The sequence below is a fragment of the Leptonotus elevatus genome, chromosome 1 (assembly GCF_054856555.1).
Source record: "Leptonotus elevatus isolate MCC_2025b chromosome 1, RoL_Lele_1.0, whole genome shotgun sequence".
Lineage (NCBI taxonomy): Eukaryota > Metazoa > Chordata > Actinopteri > Syngnathiformes > Syngnathidae > Leptonotus > Leptonotus elevatus.
In genome coordinates this window covers 1500572-1524136 of record NC_141239.1, presented here as the reverse complement: position 1 = coordinate 1524136, position 23565 = coordinate 1500572, and the positions used below count along the sequence as shown (strand labels likewise).

Below are 23565 nucleotides of genomic sequence, written 5' to 3'. Positions count from 1 at the left end.
CTTGTCCGTCTGCATCCTGAGTGACACTTTAGCACCTTGGCGGCAGCGTGCGGGCGCAGCGGGGCAGGCTGGGCTGGGCTGGCGTCCCTGCGACCCGCGTCCATTTCTGCCTCCCTGTTTCGTCTCAACGGCACTTCCGACTCTCATCTGTTTGCAGCCGCGGCAAATCTCGGCCAAACCGTCGCCTCGCCTCGCCGTGTTTTTGTCAAACGCTTTTTCTTCCTCTCGCTGTCGGTGCATCAGCGGATGTTTTTCGATGTGTGCTGAATGTATCGGCGTGGGGGCGAGGAGCGACACTATAAAAAAATGGGCAAAATCATTTGTGGAATAACTTCAAACTACTGGGTTTGAAAGTAATCCTAATTGGGTGAAATCGCTAACCTGGCGCTGTGGCTAAATTGGCTTGGCTAGTGGTTAGGTCGACCACAAAAATGGGTTAACACAATAATTTCTGCCTCGAAACTTTAATTACAAATTTTTAAAATTGTAAGAATGAAAAAGATGTGTCTTTAGAGTAAAAAAGAACAAATCGTTTTATGGAATTACTGCAGCTGACGGCGCGTGGAGATGCTAACACAGGAACGCGTACGCGTGTGGACAAGCCGACTAGCTCGAGGGAAATAACAACTTAGCTTTGGTGTTTTCAAGCAAACTGGCCCTAAACAATCGTAAGCCTCGTCACTACTTTATGGAAGCCAAATGTCTCCCACTAAACCATTGCGACCGGTTATTAACTTATCTCAACGCTTGTTTACAGCTAACTTAGCTTAGCATAGCCTGCTGCCTGCGTCTCTATCAACACATTGCTAAACAGTGATTAAGTTTGAGTGTAAAGTGACGTCATTATTCAGTGCATACATAATTGAAGCAAAATTATCTGACAAGTTGGTCTTATACTTTATATCATATACAGTTATATCAAATACAATTTCAAATGTCTATGAGCTGACTAGCGAGTGTCATAGAAGGTGGAAATTAATTACATTTATGGCTGACAGGATTCCTTCTGCATCCAAAACATTACAGCTATCTTTTTTTTTTTTTTTTTTTACAAAACAGGCCTTCTCAAATCGATCTAACTGTGCTATTTATTTCACAATTATTATTTTTTGTCAAAATACAGACTTTAAATCAAGATGACAAAATACCGCGAGTGGAGGTTTACGGAGGTGCACTTCTTCGACTGTCGAAGTGTCAAGAGGCTTGCTCGGAAGCTATTTTGCAACACTTCAGATTGGTTAATAATTTGGAAAAGTTACAGATCATGTGGAAATTTACAACTCATTTTGATTTGTGAAAATATATCAGCTCGAATTTGGACGTCAAGACACACATTTGGGGAACGATATTCAAACTGTTTTAACGCAAAACGATCATATATTATTTTATTTTTTTTTACATACAATCCACATCAATTTGAAAACACTGCAGGTTGTTTTTTTTTTTATTTAAGGAAAAACATCCATTAGTAATATGTTAACAAACAAAAAAGGAGGAGATCAAGGGTGTCATTACAGAGCCGAGCTAGTGCTATACTCGCTAGCACTATAGCTAGCGCTAAACTAGCTCGATAGACAGACAGACAGACGTTTTTGTTGGGGGTTTTATATAGCAATATACACATGTAGTACAGTCATATTTATATTATAGGAACAACCAACAACATACTTCAGTTGCATTCTGAAGCACCAATTTATGTTTGAAAAGGAGTTGCTACTTCGTCTCAATTAAAAAGAGCGACTTGGCCAATGTGACAATGTTGCTGTGCATTCTGGGACTTGTAGTGTCGTGTGCCTTATTATACGAGTGCTTTCCAGCCTTCTTTTTTTTTTTTCATTGAATACAAATATATTGTATATTTTCTTCAGCTATCTCTGCCAATGACTTACAGAAACAGGACGAACAATGACATGTGAAAAGCACAACAGAAACTTTCTGTTGACTTAAACAAGCTCACATTTGGTCTATTTGTGAGTAAATTGAGATGCGATCATCATTTTTTTTTGTGACTTTTTGGGGGGGGAGGGGGGTGTAATGTGATGTTTTTTTTCTAATGGGTGCCTTGTCTCAATAAACTATAAATAATATAAATAAAGTTATAATAGCTCACAAAACCCAATTTTGGGTTTGTACAAAACAACCCAATTTTTGGGCTCGTTTATTGGGTTATTCGTTTCGACCCAACGTTTGGAGTTAAATGGGTGAAAAGAATAACCCCAAATGTTGGGTCAGTCCCTTTTTAACCCATATTTGATTATTTTTGACCCAACATTTTTTAGAGCGTAATTATTCGCATTTAAAGAAAATTGGATAATTTTCGGTGACGGTGTGTGTTAGAATTTTTTTTTTTTAATGATAACGTGCTAAAATTGAACCAGGGTCTAAAAATGACATCATGTTTTTTCATTTATTTAGGTTCAGGCAACATTTAGAGAAACAATAAACTTGGATCTGCATCAAAATGCATCAAAACGCCACAAAGCTTGCTGGCATTTTTTTTTCCCGCGGTGCTCGCTAATAAGCTAACAAATGGAATGAAAGCATAAACTCCCCAGCGGGGGGTGACTTCTATTATTTCCTACTTTCCCCCAAACTGTCTTTTGAAGACGTGAGGAGCAAAAACATTTCCCCGCCAAAAATGTGCACTAACGACGCTCAAAGCTGCGACGCTCGTCTTCCGGTCCACGTGTGCCGCATCATCATCGTCCTCATCTTCATCATCATCATCTGCATCGCGGTCCGCTCAAAACACTTCTGGCTCTCTTCACGCACGCACGCACGCGCGCCGCTTGAAAGGCGGCCCCAAACGGCAGGACACGCGCTCGGCTAACAAACCTCATTACGGCGGCTCCGCGCTAACACTCGGGCTGTCATGCATCCGCTCTCAATGCGCACGGCGTCCAACAAAAGCATCTTTGCAGAGCTAATTAGGAAGCCCCCCCCCCCCCCCCCACGCCATTGGAAACTCATCTGAATAGGAGGGAAAAATGACAACGAGGAGGACGCATGGGAGACCAAAGTAACAAAAGAAGAAGAAGAGCTGGCGCGGAATTAAAAGCGGCGAGAACTGAACGAGGTCGAGCGGCCTGAGCGCGCGCGGCGTTAGCTTGTGGCGGAGTGCCGCCGTGATTGGCGTTAGCACAGGGGAGGACGAGCCTCTCGGCGCCGAAAGAGCAGCCGCTTCCCGACATTTGTAAAAAGCTCCTCCAGAAGCTTTTAAACGGCGGCGCGATAATGGAAAGAGCAAATCCTCCCGAAACGCGAAGCTGCTTCGTACCTGCCTGATGTTTTTGACCTTCTTTGCTTTTTGTGCAAAGCTAATTGTTTTTAGAGGAGCACAGCGAGGAAATGATTGTTGTCGTCTCTTTAAAATGTCTTCTAGCTCCTCCCTCGGACGACGACAGAAGGTCACGGCGAACTGAGGAACATTTGCCGACCGCCTCCCAAAACGTCGAGATTCACTCGCAGTGGTTTTGACGCTCGACTTTTTCAGGTATCTGTGCTTTACTTTCATTGGGATTTAGAAGTGCCAAGTTGTGCAATATTGTGTAGAATTGGCAGTACGACAAATTCGTTTGGACTTTTTTACTTAAGTACATCCCAGAGTTTGTCCTTTTTTTAATTTTATTTGTATGAATTGTTTCTAACCATTTTTTAAATAGCATTTTTATTCCGCTCGCATAATACTTCAGATTTACACGCCGTTCGAATTTCAACTAAAAATTCACGTCATCACGGGAATTTCCTTCAATGCCATTACACAATATTTCATTTGTTTCCACAATTCACCTGTGACTTGGTTGGTAGTGCTGCGGAGCATTAACCAGTAAACACGAGAACCCCTGTCCGCCCCCCCCCATCCCCCCCTCCCCCACAGCCCTTGGATCCCCTCTTGGACTGGTTGCACTTTGTCATTCAACTACATTTAATCATTTATAATTTTCACATTATTCATCCTCAATTTACTGCATAAGCATTCCACATGCATTCAAATATTAGCATTTAGCTTTTAGCATTCACTCGCAATTTCTCCAGAAATTGCCCCTTTGTCTCGTTAAGTAAAGAAGTACTTCTATTTTTAACCGTTTTTTGTCACTTCTTGTTTTCAAAGCCTGCAGACTGAAGTTGTTTGCACGCAAGCAAACAAGGTTTGATGTGACAGATTGTTTTCATTTGAACATATAAACATAAAAGATATACAGATGTGCTTGAAAACTTATGAGTGAGAAAAAAGGCTTAATGGCCATAAAATCCAAAATACGGTGGCAATTGTTTTGATATTTTCAAAGTTTGAAGTTGACATGAGGAGAAATGTGCGTGTGAATTTTTGGTGACGATTCATAGCATTAATGTGTCATTAAGAGGTTGCGCTTTTGTACATTTACGTGCCACAAGGATATGTGAACTTTCACGCATAACTGTATTCATAATTATTATTTATCCCATCGAGTATTTTATTCCTTCTTTTATCTCTTGACAATTACAAATATGAATTTGTACATCCATTTTATGTACCACACACACAAATAATTGGAGACAGAAAAATCTATTAGTTGTCGACAAACTGATTTGAATCAGAAAATCCGTTTTGATTTCAAAGAAGCAAGTGCATGGAATCCAATTGAATCACTTACTGACTCATCTTTTATATTTATATATTTATATATATATATATATATATATATATATATATATATATATATATATATATATATATATATATATATATATATATATTTGGAGGAAATGGCACATTTACAGTAACGTACTGAAAAGTTCATTCATATCGTACAATGACAGACAGCAAGACATTTTCTGCATCAAACCGTAAACTATCGAATGGAATCGGAATCCTGATGAATCAAAGCAAATCTATTCGTTTGCCTTTAGAATAAACCGTCCTCGAACCCTATCGAAATACGTATTAAGAGATCAACCTCAAAGTCACAATTTGGCAAATTTCATATTTTTCAACAAATCTGTACTTTTTTTGTCATTTGCACGAAATAGCGACCGATCCTTCGATTTCAAACGTGTCCAAAAAAAGGATTGCCGTCTTTGATGATGCAAAGTTAATGGTCGAAACAAACATGTTGTTTTTTGCGGTCTCCTGGAAAGTGACAATTTTTTGAGGTACAAGGTTTTGGCCCCGCGCAAGCGATATTTAATATAATGTAAAAACAATGAAGTAATTGTCAACAATGATATGAATCAACATTTTCAATCAACACACTTTAGCGAGCTTGTCCTGCCGTGTAAATATTTCAGGTTTTGGCGCCTGTCATCGAGCGCAATCAGGCTTTGTTGAACCCGCAGACGAATTTTAAGTTCAAGTTGAAGTTATGACCTAATTGTTGTCTCGTCAGGGCCCTTGACGAACAAGAGAGAGCGCAAAGCATTGTGGGGGACTGGCAGGTGTCCCCCATGTCGCAGCGGCCAGCTTGTTAATTTGCACGCACGCACACACTCCCCCCCCCCCCCCCCCCCCCCGCGTGTGCGCGCGAGTGTATATATCAGTGATGGGACTTGACCCGAGCGAGTTGCGGCAGTGTTTGCACGTCTTGCTGGGCGTGGGAAAAAGACGGGACCCCTTTTCACAGCTGCCTCGGCTGAGGCCTAGACTGCTGGGGGCCCCCCCCCCCCCCTTTAGACCCCCTCTTACCCTTGTCCGACTAGACCCGCCAACCCCCCCCCCCCCCCCACACACAGCCTCCCCTTCAATCCTATTCATGCTGCGGCCTAGCGGCTTTCAAAAGCGCCCCCCCCACCCCACCCTTGCCCCCCCCCCCCCACTTTCCTCATCCCTTCATAAATACATGTTATTATTCGAACCCTCGTTTGCATAGAGATTCCAAAGAGGTCCCCACTTTGCTGCTGAGGCCTTTTTGGAGCCAACAAGTGCAAATTTCACTTTGCTAATCTCCTTGTGTTAATATTTGTCTAGAGCGGCGTGCGTTCACTTTGAGGAGAATTTCTGACATTTCTTGCTTTGCTGCAAAAGAAAGTTGAGCAAGCGCTTTGCCGCCGCCGCCGCCGCCGCCGCCGTGCATTCCATCTGCCAGCGGCTATTGTACAGTAGCTCACCCACTCATACATATACGCACATTGCCCCCCCCCCCCCCGACCCCCCCCCCCCGCCCCCACTCCCTGCAATGCATTACTGCAGAGATTTATCTGCCATCAGCCTGTATAATACGGAGGTTATAATTTACATCCACTTTAGAAAACAGCAGCGCCGGCCCGGTCCTTGCATATGCTAATGTCGAGCTTGGGAAAATCGGCCCAACTCAAAGAACTCGGTGCCAAATTTGAATAACTGAGCTTTCTATTGAGCGTCAAGGTTGCGGAACCGTCAAGATTTGACCTTGGCGATAATATCCACTTTGTTTAATTCTTGGGGGAGGGGGGGGGCGGGCGAAGAGAAGAGCGTAAGTGGGGAGATGCAATGTTGGAATAAAGTACAAGCGGCAAATAATTCCGCCAAATGTACGCAACGTGGACGCGTCGGCTTCCGTGGCGGAATGATGGCGAGCGAGCCCGACAATCACGAGGAGGTCGTGTGGCGTGGCGGCATTAAGGACGAAAAAGGACAGAGCCACCCAAAATGCTCTTTCCACATGAGCGGCTCCCCCAAAACGTCGACCGCCGGCGCCGGCCTAACGGGATAAAAGGAAGCGCGGCGAAGATTACACGGCCGCCTCCCTCGCCGCCGAGCACACTCGCTACCTGACAAATAGGATCATCGTGCTTAAAGGGATAAAACGCTGACTGCATGAGAATGGAGGAGGTGTGAGTGTGTGAGGGGGGGGGCGGGTGGGGGGGGGGGGGCAAAAATGTCAATACTTAAAAGCAGAAACAAAATGTGTTTAGTTTACACATTGTATGTAAGTGCACAACCGTTAGCTTTGCCGTTTTAGCAATTGTACACGCTTATTATAGACAAGCGTGTATAATTCATTAAAAGTCCGTCTTTAGAGAGTGGACCTCCACCAAGGCAAAATAAAAGTGGGTTCATAGTTACCAGGAGACTTCAAACGGAATATATAGAGAATATGCCGTCGATGTAATTATAAGCTTGCATATATTTGTTGTCGGATGAGGAAGCAGTCCACGTTCCTCTCTTGCTGATCTCGTATTATCACTTTTGCTGTGAGACGAAGCAAGATGTCTGCGGTTGGAGGTGCGAGGTGGTGTTGGGGTGTTGGGGCGGGCAGTTCTTATGAAGCGGACGATAACTGCCGGTTCATGTGCGTAAACCTCGCCGGAGGACAAAAAGTGCAGAAACTTCTTTGAAAGCAGATGTCAGGTTGTATTTTAACACCCTCCTTGCTTTTACTATTTTTTTTTTTTTATTATTAAATTTTATCTCCATTATTTTCAGTGTCTTGAAAATGCCATAGTGGCTAAAATAAAATTCCTTTATCGACAATTTTATCTCGATTCTTAGTAAAAAAAAAAACCGCACATGCAGGTAACTTCTATAAATAAATAGATAAATAAATAAAGAAATAAATGTATTTCATTTTAATTCATGGCTCATTTGTCTTTAATTTGGCGAATAACCTGACCTATAAAAACAAAAATATTTACAAGTATTTATAATAAATCTGATATTGTTATTGGAAAACAGGTTACAGGTCGTCATAGTAACTAAGAAATGTTTCTCAACTGACCTACCTGGTTAAATAAAGTTGAAATAAAAGGAATCTATTAATTGTGTTGGTGTGTGTGGATAAATAAATAAATAAATAAATATATATATATATATATATATATATTTATATTTATATATATATTTATATATATATATATATATATATAAATATATATATATAAATAAATATATATATATATATATATATGTATGTATGAATGTAGAGAGGACCTTGAAAAAAATAATGGCATATTAAATCGCAATTGCAATATTGAGGAGGGGGGGGGAAAAAAATCACAATTAAGAGATTATTTTTCAAAATCATTCAGCCTTAATACACACTGTAGCATCCGTGTCGAATGTGTGTCTTTAAAGTGTGTGCGACATCAATGTGAGCTTTTGGCCATGACACTGCAGCTCCTTGCGAATGCCAGCTTGCACGTGCGCTTTTGACTGTTTGGCACTATTCGTCACCCTCGGTGTTTTTCCACTCACCTCTCCCACTCTCAAGCCACGCCCACTCTCAAGCCACGCCCACCTCTGCCAGTCCCGTCGGCTACCCGCCAATTGACGTCTCTCCTGGTCACTCACTCATTGCCAGATGCCGAACCCTGTCTGCCCCTCGCCGTCCTCCCTCGTGGCTCTCCCAGGAATCCCCACTGACCACTAGTTTTGCCCCCCCCCCCCCCCCCCCCTGGCACGTTTGCCTGTCCCTGTGGCTGCAACAACTAAGTGTCAATTTTTCTACCCTTCTATCTGTGGATTATGAAGCATTTTTTTAAATCAAGCTAACACTGTATATCTAAAACGCAGACGAGCAACTATGGTATCATTGGCTCAAGAAACACTCGCACCTCACACCCGTGAAGAAGCCTGGAGCATCTTTCCGTTTGACCTCCAAGCGCAAACCGTCAACGCAAGACTCCCAAACGACAGCCGAAGCGCACGCGTACCTGCCGGCTGACGGACAAGCTCCTCGTCATCGCCGCTGGCCCGCCGGCGTCAGAGGCCGACTTTAAGGAAAGGATGACTTTGGCGTCCTCCTTCCAAAGGAAAACAAAAACGCAATGTTAGCATATAGGCGAGCTAATGCTAGCGCACGGGGAAGCGAAAGCGGGAAAAAATGATCAGACAAAGAACAGTATGTCATGTTTGACAACGCACGTGATGTAAGAAGGACAAAATGGCTGCTTCGTCGGTTGCTAAGCTACAAAAAAACGGAACAGTGCGAGATGCCGCGTGTTCCGCGTGAAAACAATCGCACGCGGCTGCGGTCACACTTGAAATCGCTCACGTCAAATATTGTCAGTCGTGCTCCAAATGGAGCACGCCGGGAGTTGAGGGACGTTCGCTCATCTGATTCCACTCCCAAGAATAGATCAAACGTCACGCGTGGTCCCAAAATAATCCGCTGGATTAAATGCGGTTCAAAAACAAGATTGGGTTCGGATGATGAGGTCGGAGCGGGTGATGCAATATGTCGTGCGCCGATATGCAGAGCGAGGAAACAAAAGCAGACTTTGTGGAGAGTATACAGGAGTCGACATTTAATGTGACGTGAGGGAAATAATAAATAATTTGCCGTGATTTGGGGGTCCATATTAAATATGAAACAACATATTTTCCCATTAAAATGAATGGAAAAATGAATCACTTTTCACCTCAACCTCCCTTTTTAAGCAGTTTTGTCGCCTATCTCAATGATGATTTTTTTTAAATAAATGTCGTGGGCCGCCAAAAAAAGCACAGCTGGCTGCAAATGGCCCCTGGGCCATAGTTTGGATACCACTGCAGTAGATGTACAGAATAATACACAAAGAAGAGTTTCACAACTAAGAGATTCAGTAAGCTGCAATAATATGACTGTCATTGTTTTTGAAGCGGATAACAAATCGATGCCTGTGAGTATTGTTACGTTGACTGTCGACAGTTGCGTCCCAAATAACCCAATTTGGGTTAAAAAAGAAAAAAAAAGAGACCAATCCATATGGCTCAATTTGAACCACTAACAACCAAATATTTGTCTTGGGTTGTTTTTTGTTTTTTTTACCCAAATTGGGTTATTTTTGGACCCAACTGTAACATCTGCAACATCGATGCTAGCTTCGTTAGCCCATCTGTGCGCTTTAGCATTAAGTTGGCTCAAGACAAGAAGACAGAACACGTAAGTCTCTTGTTTATGTTTCAACTTCAACTGTGTCAAATATGTATTTAGACAACTTAAAAAAACGAAATCCTAGAACAGGTATGACGTCACATTCGCTTTCTTGTGACGACCCCGTAACTGTAAGTCGTTCGAAAGCATCCAAGCTGGAATCAACAAAAAAATGCATGAAAGATGGCGGCTGCTGCCGACAACATCACGTGCCCCCCGAACCGGCCAATCACGTGGCGCCTTTCAACACCTTCCAGTCTTCCTTCCCGTGATATGATCGCACCTTTTAAACGCTCGTTCGCGTGCCGGCAAGTTGCAAGTCGCCCACATGCGCCGTGAAACGGCTCCCTTTTGTGTCTTGAAGGCGACGCGATTCCTTCAATCGCTTTTGGGTCTTCCCGAATGCGGATCGGACGCACGGAATGGACCGGACCGAACCATCATCATCAAAGAGAATCATTCAGTCTTCTCTTGTGGCGCGCAATTAACAGCAATCCTCCTCATTTTGCTTTCTTGAACATCCTCTGGGCCGGAAGCTGCCTCGAGCGAGTCCTCCGGTCCGGAAAGCCTCCGGTGCGCCGCCGTCGTCGGGGTTTTTCGGCGAAGTGTTCGGCGTCAGTTGGTACTTTCGGTTCTCTAGCTTTATGAAATTAAAACTCATACAGCTAGATAACCAAAGACAGCAACTCAGCCTGTCGTCTTTTCTTAAAGGGGCCGCGCACAGATGAGCGAGGACGCGCACGCACGCACGCATGCACGCACGAGGTGTATGTAGCATCATGCAGCTCTGCTTATATTGGACCTCATTGTGTGGACCATGTTTCTTCCCTTGTTGATAATAAAAAAAAACAATGTTTTACCTTGAATATTATTCTACAACGACATGTTGTGGAATAAGATTGAAGATAATAATGTTTATTATCACATATGAACACAATGTCCTCACTCGCACCCCTCTCATGCAATGAAAAAGTATCTTACTTGCACTCCAGGATTCTCCTCCTCCTCTTGCAAGTTCATATCGTCCAAATAATAAAACAAGACAATTAAAAGCCCAAGTCCGCTTTTTTTTATGTAAAACAGATCCTCAAAAAGGTGCACATTTTTTGCGCCGCAAAAAAGAAAGAAAGTGTGCAGCCAGTGGGAGGGCAACTCCGAGTGGTGTGCGGCTTCTTGCACGGTGCGACTGACAAGTGCAAGAAGTGCACATGGGGAGCGCACGCACGTTAACTCCGCCTCGCGTCGGGGGAGGGGGAGGGAGGGGGGAGGGAGGGAGCGAGAGAGAGAGAGAGAGAGAGAGAGAGAGAGGCGGGAATCTAAAAACAAAACGAAATGTGAAAATGTTTCATTCCCAGTCAGTTTTGGTGCTGTGTGGTTTTCGATGTTTTTGTTATTTTTATTTTTTTATTTTTTTTTAACAAAATGGAGCTGATCAGCAAAATAGCACACGCAAAAATTTGATTTTGCAGATTGTACTGAAAAAAAAATGTGAATTAGAATTTTCACGGTATTTGTTTTTACTTGTGCAATGATTTGAGTTCAAGGCTATAATACTTCATTCGACAAATATAAGCATTGCTACCTGAAATTTTTTAGTCAGGCACTGCTGTAAAATCGCGGCAATAAATATCAGGTGTTAAAAAACAATCAACTCTTTTATTAATTTTTTTGTCCTGCTCTGTTGTGAAGATGCAATTCAAAATCAGTTGACCTACATTCGCTCACTTGTTAATTTGACCTCTTTGAGCAAGATCTCCATTTGTTAAAAAAAAATACTGTTGTGCTAATAAATTTACATATTCGGGCAGAGTTTGTTCAAAATTTTTTTTAGGGGGCGGGCTGACAAATTCGCCTTTGATGATGCAGTTCTCAAATGTACTAAAGATTAACAATAATCTAAATGTATAAATAATAATATTTCAATATAATAATAATAATAATAATATATTTTTGAAAAAAAGTGTTCATATCATTTACAAATTCTGCCATCTTAACTTATGAGCACAATTGCAAATATCTTCCCAATTGAATTACATTGGACTCACAAAACATTTCTAATAAAACAGGACACTTTAATAAATCAAAAATAAATTGGATGGCTGGAGCAAAAAAATGCTGTTAAAAATGTCACCAAGCATTTTGGGATTACGACCAAGACACACGCACACGCACGCACACACACACACACACACACACACACACACACACACACACACACACACACACACACACACACACACACACACACAACTTGCACTATCTGCTCAAGTTTGAATCACGCGTGCGTGTTTTTAGTACATTTTACGTGTCTGCGCGTGCGTGCCTGATCTTCAGATAAATAAATAAAAAGAGTAAACAGTATATTTTCCGCCTTCCGGGTTTCCAAAGTACCAGATAGCAGTTCGATGTGTGATTATGGCGCGTGGGCAATCTGTTATGTGACTCGGGTGGGTGTGGGGGGCCTGCACGTGCACGTGCAGCCGCGCACAAGCCTCGTGCATCTCCAATCTTTGCCATTCCTCTCTGCATCATTTATAAGAAGATCCAATCGGCTGCGCGGCGTGCAGGCGAGCAGGCCCCTTTGCTGCATTCAATTTACTCTTTGACGCACGCGCGCGCAAAAAAAGTGTAAAAACATATATATATTAAAAAAGCGCGTGCACGACGAGGATCATTGGAGAATTACGCGCAACTCGACAACAGCAATCATGACAAAAGATGGATGCATTTACACACTAAAGTGCTCATGATGGATTTTCCCACAAACCAAAATGCCCCCCCCGCCCCCCTCCCAGAATGAAAGAGGTTGGTGGGGGTGAAGTCAAAATCAAGTTCAACAACGTGCTGGAGAGCCATTTACATGACAATCCGGTCTGGTCCCGCACCCCCCCCCCCCCCTCCCACGCCGACACCACAGTCTGGCGTCGGCCCTGCTACACTTTCCCAGGCTCACAACAATGCCCCCCAGCCACCCCCCACCCCCCTCAACTCTGCACCGCCTCCTCCTCCTCCTCCTCCATCCATGCTCCTCACACGAGCACATGGCTGACGGAGTCTCATTTAAACAATCGACTCCACTTTGCTCATTAACATTCTCCACGTGGCTCAAGAGGATCAAGTGCGCATGCGCCGCGTTCTTAATTATTGACTTTGCTCATTTGGCCCACTGAAGTTTTAATATTTAAAAACGAAAGATGCAGAAGATTTAGATGGAGGGAGAACACACGCACACACACACACACACACACACACACACACACACACACACACACACACACGCACACACACACACGCACACACACCCCCACAGACAGACACACACTTTTTTTTAAATCAACAAAAATTTACACAAATCTTTCAAATATTCACACTGAAGATATGCAATATGTGCATGCAAATTATGTTGAAGGTTGCAGGAAGGGAAGAGGAGGAGGAGGAGGAGGATGAGGAGGAAGAAAATATAGCCAGCTCGGGGCCTACTAAATTTTCCAAACAGATCCCCATATTATATAAAAAATCACACGTGGTGTGTTTGATGTAAAAAAAATAAAAATAAAATAAAAAGCAGTAATGCAGCTGCTGAATAATAATTTTAAAAACGAATTTGAGAGATCACTTTTCTGTCAAGCCTCACATAATAATAAGCTTCAATTCAGCATTTCATTACATTTTTACTAGCAATGATTTTCATTTTATTTGATTTTTAGGGAACCCCCCCCCTCCCCCGCCCAGGTGGTAATCCCTCTTGTTGTCCTAATTCTTCAACAAATAAATACAAGCTCAGCAAGAGTGCTAATAAAATAAAGCTTTTTTTTCCTCCCCCACAAGATGCGCCAGTTTGCACACAAAAAAGAACCCCCCCCCCCAAAAAAAAATACAGAGGTGTAAGAGCATTGAGAATGTACGCGAAAGAATGAAACAGCGCTACCCCTTGGCGAGAAAATGTACTGAACTATATTCAATTGAAGAGTCGTCGTGTTATGTGCAGCCTCATTTGCATGAGGTTTGATTACGTCAAATGAAAAATATATTACCATTAAAAAGGAAATATAAAAAAACTAAACATGGTAAGCGTTAACATGCTTGATGTGGTAGTTTAATTTTGCTTTGAATTTAACTGGATACGCTGGATTTATTTGGAACGCATTGATTCTGAAGAATGAGCACATTTCAATGAATTTCACATTTTGCGAGACGATTGAGTGAAACTGAAGTCAAGTGAAGCCAAACAACTCAAAAGGCCAAAGTGCTTTCAATTCATAATAACAAAAACATCCTTTCCTTTATTATTATTATTGTAAAACGTTTTTCATATATATATATATATATATATATATATATATATATATATATATATATATATATATATATATATATATATATATATATATATATATATATATATATATAAATAATAAAATTGTCCTGTGGGGAAATTATTATTATTATAATTATTATAATAATAATTATTATTATTATTATTATTATTATCTAATGACGTTTATTTTAATAGCAATCCCACTCACAATAAATAACAGGACATATACGGTAATTACTTTTTATGTTATGTGCGTCATTTATCTGATTAAAACAAACAAAAACAAAAAAACCTGAACGAGTTTATTGCCATTCCTATTTTTAAAATGACTCGGTCGAACTTGGATCAAACACGTCATTGCCATTCAGCCAATCAGCAAGTCAGATGTGTGGAATTGAACTCATTTCGATTGAAAACGTGTGTATGAAAAATGATATGTCGTTGGAAACTGTGTCGGCCTTTAATTTATTGGTAAATGTACATTTACAGTCAAATATGCAGTACATATAATTATTCGAGATTAGAAAAGTATTCAGGCTCAGAGTTTGGTTGTTGTAAAGTACATTTTTCGCGTATATTATTTGGGAGAATTCGTGTTATATTTTATTATTATTTTCGTTCTTTTCGATCATTTATATGTCAAAGACTTGCTGGTGAAGCTGCATGTGAACATTTTTGACTGCTTACTCATTTTTTTTTATCAACTCTCCAAGTCAGTTTCATTATAAAAAAAAGAACAAACAAAATCCTGCAATGGCTCAAATTAAGAAATGAAATGAAATGAGAAAATTCCTTCTTTAAATTTCTTTACGCACTTTCTAGTTTGCAAACAACACTTGTTGGAATGATGACGTAAGCACGATGTCAAAAGTTTTCCATATATATATATTTAAAAAAATCAAATTGTCCTGTGGGGAAATTATGTTACATTATTATTATTATTATTATTATTATTATTATTATTATTATTATTATTATTATTATTATTATTATCCCTTGCGTCACTGATGCACTCATTCGTTTTTGTGGGTTGATGTGCTGACGGTTAAATTGCAAAAAGTAAAATAAAAGGTTACTTTAGAATAGATATGTTTGAGTTAGTTTTTGAGCTTTAAACACGCAATTGTTTTAAAATACAATTATATGAATATAGGCTATATATATATATATATATATATGCAATGGATTGAAAATGATACATTCAGATTAGGCTACAGTTGGTTTAACAACAATACAATATTTAAAAAAAAAACACTGCTCTTGAGCCAGTATTACAAGTACAGTAATATAAACGTTACTGCATGGGAATTTGAGGTATTGTATACATTCAAACAACAAAGACAGTATAGACAACCAAATGAACGATAGCACAAAAAACAAGAACTAACGATGACATACAGGCTAAACCTCAAAGAAAGCTCTTAAGGGAATAATACAATAAATATAAAAGCAAATACAGTTAATATAATAATAATAATAATAACAAAACATTCTGTTCTCGAGCCCTGTCTACATTTAAACATAAATACATGACGTAGTCCACACATTCCTAGCATAGCCTAAATGTACAGTATAGGCTACTGTACAAAAAAAAAACCACACACACACAACACAACATACATTTGTATGGAACCCAAACGTAATTCCAGCGCATGTAAAAGCAAGTGTGTGCGTGTGTGTGTGTGTGTGTGTTTTTTTTTTTTTTGTGTGAAATAGCTCTTACTTACCCTCCGTGCGCGTGTGTGAGTCCAGCCAGGCAAGGATCGCGCGTGTGAAAGATTTGCGGTCCGTCAGCGTGCCTTCATTTGAGTCCGTCGGATTTTTATGCAAATGAGCCGTGACACCACCCGGGGTGCCCCCCCCCCCCCCCCACACACACACAACCCCAGTAAATGGAGGGCGGGGCGTCGACCGGGGCCAGCAGGGGCCCGCGTTCCCACGGGGCCACATTCCGCCATTCCGCTCGCTCAAGTTCAAGCTCAAAGCGGCCGACGCTCATTGGACGGGACAACGTGCGTGCGTGCGTGCGTGCGTGCGTGCGCGTGGCCGAGGAGTGAAAGGCGCGCGCGTTGATTGGACAAATGACACTTTGGTACTTCCGTGCTATTGGTTTATATTTGGAGTCGTCTGTTCAAAAACGTCTGAACTTTTTCTACCTTTAATGTGGCCTGAAACGATCACAAAATCAATCAATCCATAAATAAATAAATAAATGAATACATTGACACCCGATAGCTCATATTTCAGACACATAAGGAGATTGTTGAAACTGGAAGATGTCGAGGAAAGCCTACTTGAACAGCGGAATTTTATTTGGCGTAACTGAATGTGATTGGCTGATTGTGAACACGTGTGACTGATTATCTGGATAAAAAAATTTGTTGCGTGAAAAAGTTTGACTTTGCAGTTATTATTGTTTTAGAATACCAGTGATTAGGAAAACATTTTTGTTTCATTTTTTTTCCTCCCCAAAAAACACACTTTTATTGCAAGTTTTCCTTCGCACCTCTCACGCAACCTCGCACAGCTCTTCAAAAAAGATTGGAAATTGCAAATAAAAGTTTCTTGTAAAACAAAGATATGCAACAAAAGAAAATTCAACATTACGCATGAACTCATTCACTGCCATAAATTCATAAAAATAAAAATAAATGATGATTAAAAATTAGGGGCAAGAGGCGATTACAATTTTTTATTGTAATTAATCGCACGACTTCACGAGTTAACTCACGATTAATCACACATTTTATATCTGTTCTAAATGTACAATAAAAAAATTTTAGGTTTTCATACTCTTGTTAACAAAAGTGTGTGTGTGTGGGGGGGGGGGGGATTGACGTTTATAGCCGTCACTGGCAGTGAATGAGTTAAAAAAAAAAAAAAAATCAGCTAGCTTAATGCTAACATTGAAAATAATTTCAAGCTATTTGTTCGTCACTTGAAATTGAAGTTTACTCAAAATAACATAAAACTAAACTACAATTAATCATTGTATTATAAAAAACAAAAAACAAACACAATTTTGTTTTAAGAAAATCAGCTAAAGATGAAAAATAGCTTTGGGTTTTTTTTTTTTTTTAAACTCCAAATTGAAGTTTACTATAAAACTGACATGTAAAACAATCTATAGAATTAAACATCGTATTATCAAAAAAAATCCCTAAATGTTCATGTCTCGCTTAACGCTAACATATTGCGTGGGAAATCACTCAGCATACGTTCCGGTAATGACGAACCTTCAACTGCTGCTACTCATGAAAAACATAATGAATGCTTAACAGAAAGAAAAAAAAATGATCCCATTGCATTTAAATGGCAGTTTTATACAGATTTTGGCTCGTCAATGTTGGGGACCTTCTCTGCCTCTTCTTCTTGCATCTCGTCTGCTTTTGACAAAAAGTGTTCCTGTGGCGCAAATGTTTGTAACAAGTGCTTGTGAAAAGCCCCCCAAAATAAAAATAAAATAAAAAAGCGACGCGAACAATGAAATGAATGCACAGCACGTCAAATATACTTCCGTGAGTTGAATCCATTTTTTTCTCGTGTTTATCTTTTGGTGTCATTGCTGTGTTCTCCAAAAGTGTTTTTTTTCTCTTTCCCACGTACGCGATGTGTCTCGCCGCAGCATAATTAGCAGGCTCGCTCCCAGACGACCGGTCCCACCTCCTTATGCTCCTGCCTTTGCTCTCCAATAAAATGCTGTCTGGCTCGCTGACCCCCCCCCCCCCCCCCCAAAAAAGAAAAGGAAGGGGGGGGGGTGATGTTGTACTATGTTACCAGTTCGATTTTCCAAACTTAAAAACAGATGTTTGCAAATGTCTTATTTTCATTAAACACACAAATTAATCAGTGTTCTTTCATGAAGGACAACAGAAATCAATTTTTTTTATTTAGAACTCATTCACTGCCACTGACGGCTATAGACGTCAAAAATTCATTTGAACCTTTTCCATTAGTTTAACATTTTCCCTAGAAAACCTAGAATTATTTTTATTGTACATTTAGAACAGATATACAATTTGTGATTAATCGTGAGTTAACTTGTGAAGTCATGCAATTAATTATGATAAAAAAAAAATAATCCAGACACTCCTAATTTTTAATAATCTTTTCTTTCTTCTTTTTTTTTAAATCGCGTCAGGTGATAATTTTATAAAATTGTAATTAATCGCATGACTGCAATTGTTAACTCACGATTATTCTTAAATATTTTTATCTGTTCTAAAAAAATGTTAAACTAATAGAAATAGCTCAAATGAAATTTTGACGTCAATAGCCGTCAATGGCAGTGAATGAGTTAGATGAAAAAATGGCTCCAAACGATTACTCAATTATTGTGCTGGAAGCATTCCCACACATGTCATTGGAATTCTTTATTCTTTATAGCATTTAATTCTCCCACATAATACTTGCGATTTTCAAATGTCAACTCCCTTCAAAAATTCACGCCTCCCGGGTTCAAGTGTTCTTTTTTATTCATTTATCTTTCAACGACAATTAATACTTGATCATTTTCACATAATTGATCTTTCAACTGACTTCATAAGCGTTCAGCTTTCAGCATTCGCACGCAATTTCTGCAGAAGTTGCACGTCGTTGTCATTTGATCGACGATTACTTGCCGATGAATCAATTAATTTTGACAGCTCTCGTTACAAGAATAAAAATGATAACTATGAGAGTCATGTGTAAATCTCACACGAAAAAATGATATTGTAATATTTTGAGTTAAATTGTTATATCATATAACAGAAGAGTTGACTGTAAATATTTAATGATGAATATTGACTTCTTATATTTTATTCAAATCAATGTTATGGTATCCATTTTTATTTCTTAATTTTTGCGCTGAACGTTCCTCATTTATTGTTGAAAATAATCCCAACCTTGAAACTTTTACATATAATTTTCCATCATGCACTGACAAATTGACCAAAAATTGTCATTTGACGTCAGTTCAGTAAGTCAACAAAATTCGACGTATTGTCGAGCTGTTTTACAAGCTTTTTTTTTTTTTTTTTTCCTTAAAAAAGAAAAACCGCAGGACGGCGTTTTACGAGCTCGTAAGGCGCTTTGACGAGCTTCCTTTTACGGACCTCCGCAGACGCTTTGAAAGGCTTGAACGTCGGCGTAAAACTCGACTCTTGTGCGCTTGAAGCCGCGCACAAAAAAGAGCAACGGCGTCAGCGAGCCTCATTAAGTCATGACGACAAAAAAGGGCCGGCCAGGCCGGAGGTGCGATGACCCCGCGAACTCCCCCGGGCGGGGAGCCGGAGCGTGCCGATGACCGGCGCCGATCTTGATGGACTCGCCGGCAGTGCATCGGATGACCCCAGGGGTCGTTCGCCGGCCAGCGGACGCATGCGCCTTCAAGCGGGCGCTGTTGACCTTTGGTGACCTTTGGACAGGATGGCTTTGGAGGGTCAAAATGTTGTTAGCCCGCGAGGATTTTACTTGAGTAAAAAATGTCATAAAACATGATTGACTGACGACAAATGATGATCATCGTTTATTTATTGACGCTAGCATTGAATAATAATAATAATAATTTGTCAGGACAAAAAATATTCTTACAGTCAACTGTAGAATTGATTTTTAAAATTCTGCTGCAGGTCCGTAAATCTCTGATTGATTTGAGTGTTAAAAAAGAACAGAAAAGCTAATTGAATACAAACCAAGTGAGGTCTCAATTAGTGGAGACCAGGTTTCAAAGCAAACACGGTGAAGCGGCTTTTTAGCTGTTGCGCTGCACGCAAACGGAATAAGCTGCCAACAGAAGTCAAAAGTTTACACACCCCAGTTCAAATGCTTCTGTGATATAAAAAGCAACTAGAATAATGGTTGCATAAGTGTTCACACCCTCGTATAAATTGGGTGTGGCTGTGCTCAGAATTAACCAATCCCGTTCCAACTCATTTTAAATGAGCCTGAAAACAACTGCCGTCATTTCAAGTGCCTCTGACTGACCCCGATAAAGTTCAGCTGTTCTTGTAGGCTTTTCCTGACTTTTTTTTTTTGCTGTCTAGCAGAAACCTAAAGGTTTATTGCTAACACCGTAATTTGGAAATGCTCATAATTCCCTCCGTCTTGACTAAGTCCCTCGTTCCAGCTGCAGGCCCAAATACACGAGACATGGACAAAAGCGTCTTTTTTTACTCATATGTCAGTTTGTGTATATATTAGAGTTGTCAAAATGAGTGCGTTCATTTTGAGTTCATTTAAAGTTCCTTTCACACCACACATTTTTTTAACGTGTGATTAATGACCTCCCCTTAATCGTAAAGGCTGTACTGGACGAATTGCAGTCAAAGCGCAGCAGACGCGTCCACGTCAACATTGAACAGGAATACATTTAATAATAATGCATCTATTTGTGGAGACGAGGGTGAAGTTGTATTTTACAATTTAAAAAATGTGCAGAATTTCACAAGTTACTTCCTGTTGCAGGTTCGACAGCTCGATAAAACGAAAAATGCACTGAGCTGTCACCAACGTCTTACAAACGCCAGTTATGCCATCTAGTGGCAGAAAAAAATGACCTCAACGCAAATCAATATCACACTAATTTTTTTACAGTACAGTACATCTTTTGAATTTTAACTCAATTATATGAATTATTATGAAATTACTGTTTCAGTGACTAAAAGATGCAGGCAGATTTCTATTAGTTTAAAAATGTTCCCACTTTTATGTCAGCAAGAGTATTAAAACTTTAAAAAATAATATTGTACATTTAAAACAGATTATTAACTATTGAAGTCATGTGATTAATTACGATTAAAAATTGCAATTGCCTGACACCCTAATTTATATATATATATATTTACTTTTACGAATAAGCGGTTCGAAAATGGAGTAATGGAGTTGGATCAGTACTTCTACTTTTACCATGCACTGCTTTTGTTAAGTGTGAGTACTTTTTCCATCTGTTGTATTCACAAAACTTTTCTTTTGCAAGTAGTTTGGTTGTAGTCGGTCTTGGTAGATACTGATGGACAGTGCCCCCCCCCCCCTTCCCCCCCGCCCCACCCCAACCCAGCGCACACCGTCACGCACCCCTCATTTTTCATCCAGCCTTATAGGCTCCTGACAAGTCTGGGAGAGGTTTGGCCCCCGTGTAAAGGCAGACGGGGCCCGACTGACACCTCCACATAGTCCCGTTAATTACGGGCATCTGCTCAAACGAGAGGCCTGAGGGGGCTTGCCGGGGTCCTTGGCTGTTGTCATAGGGATGGCGGAGAACCGTTGCTGGTTTGGGGGGCCAGACAGAGACCCCGTTATTCTCCTGAGGGGTGGCCAGACATGACCCCCCCCCCCCCCCACCACCACCACCACCACCACGACTCGCCCCCTTTTGATTTGGGTGGGAAAAAGCGAGCGGCCAGCCAGGAAGAAAGACGTCATTTTAAGTGCGCAGTTTATAGCCTGTCAAGAAAGACCGGAAATCGGTTATTTTATTTAAAAACATTTTTTTTTTTTTTTTAAATACTGTGGCGTGAATCCCGCATGGAATTGTAGGCCTTTAGCGAAAAGTTGATTTGTTTTTAATTAAATATAACCGTGTCAAGTTTTAATTGACAAACAAAATGGATACTGTTTGTAGCAGGTGGATTATTTATTTATTTGATTCATTACAATCCCTCAGATACCGGAAGGAGAGCGTAGTGAACGTTATTGGAATTATTCGGATGGATTTACAATTAAATGTCATCATCTTAATTACTGTAAAGTTTCGTTTCATCGTAATGGGAGTAACAGTAGATGCACACGCGCACTCGCGCACACGCGCACACTCCGCGTCCCCACACACACGTACACGCATCGCACTCCCTCCTCTAAGCTTATGTTAATCGCTGTCTGTGTTCTCTAATGCATTGTTGTGTTTTCCCACACTCGCGTCTTTTGTCAGCGCGAGTAAAAAGAAGATTGATGAATGGATGGGAACCGGAATTGGCAGGAGGGCGGGAGTTCGAAGGCGGGGAGTCCGCTGGTGACCCCTGGTGGACAAAATATGAACATAATACGTGGGAGAGGACGTTCTGTACAGAAGTTGGACAAAGCACATCAATTCTAATATATCTTGTATTAATTTATTCCCAAATATGTATATATAATAATAATATATCATATTTAATATTTTTTTAACCACTTGGACGATTGTATTGTGTAAATCTTGATATAATTAAACAAACTTCTTTATTAATTTAATAATTGTTTAATTGAAAAATAGAAGCCCACGTCACTATTTAGGAGAGTATTTTAAAGAACAACATAATGGATTATGAGATTAAATGGCATATTTTATCGTCCATCATGTCACTGGTTCCCAAATTGTTATTCATTTACATTTAATAAATGAATAATTAATACATATTTTTTTAAACTAAGAAGGAAACTTTTTAAATATTATTCTGTTATGAATTTACTTCAATAGATGAAAAGTTAAATCAACAGCAGTGTTCTGTATGGCACAGGTTTATCTTAATAAAATACAAATTATGTAAAAAAAAATTCTATACAGTAATACAATTCAAGTATAATTTAAATATAGTTTTATATAGAGTCGCACAGACCGAAATATTTAAAACTATAATGAATTTGATTACAGCTTAAACTTCAAACTGGATATTATAATAATGCACTTCCTGATGTGTTCAATGTTGCCTTTTGAGTTAAGAAAAAAAATGACACTTCTAAACCTATTTAATTAATTGTAATCCATAACGTTGGATCTATTTTTCTTACATTCAAAAAAAAATCATGACAATTTGACAATAAACACAGCTGAGAAATAAAGAAGCAACGCCGATGTGTTCCGCTAGATGGTGCTGGAAACCTATGATCAAAAACTACCCCAGCGGCTTCTCACAAGTTTCCTTCGAGCTGAGACAGGATTCAATGTCAGGAAAAAAATGATAAATACAATCATTAAAATGAACAAGCATACTAAATAGTTTTGATATGAACCTAAAGTTGAGTGATATTCGAGCACTTGTGTGCTTTATTTAAATTTGGAAAGACATTCTTACTGCATATGCATGTTAGACTTTCTCACGTTTTTATTTGCTTCCTGTACATTTTCAGTGGCCCAAAATAATAATAATAATAATAATAATAATAATAATAATGTTAGGTGAAATTCGGTGTGTGTGTGTGTGTGTTGGTGGTGGAATGTGCCCAAACCTATTTAAACCTATTTAATTAATTGTAATCCATAACGTTGGATCTATTTTTCTTACATTCAAAAAAAAATCATGACAATTTGACAATAAACACAGCTGAAAAATAAAGAAGCAACGCCGATGTGTTCCGCTAGATGGTGCTGTAAACCTATGATCAAAAACTACCCCCAGCGGCTTCTCACAAGTTTCCTTCGAGCTGAGACAGGATTCAATGTCAGGAAAAAATGATAAATACAATCATTAAAATGAACAAGCA

General features: G+C 39.9%; 1 long non-coding RNA gene across 2 annotated transcripts in view; it reads right to left on the bottom strand.

Annotated features, from left to right (window-relative positions):
* LOC147180275 (uncharacterized) overlaps positions 1-10997 on the bottom strand; it is a 34882-nt gene extending 23885 nt beyond the window's left edge. For both annotated transcript variants that reach the window (XR_015097152.1, XR_015097155.1), the window contains exon 1: positions 10791-10997. This is a non-coding gene — a long non-coding RNA (uncharacterized LOC147180275). The remainder of the gene's footprint in view (positions 1-10790) is intronic.
* Positions 10998-23565: the final 12568 nt, after the last annotated feature.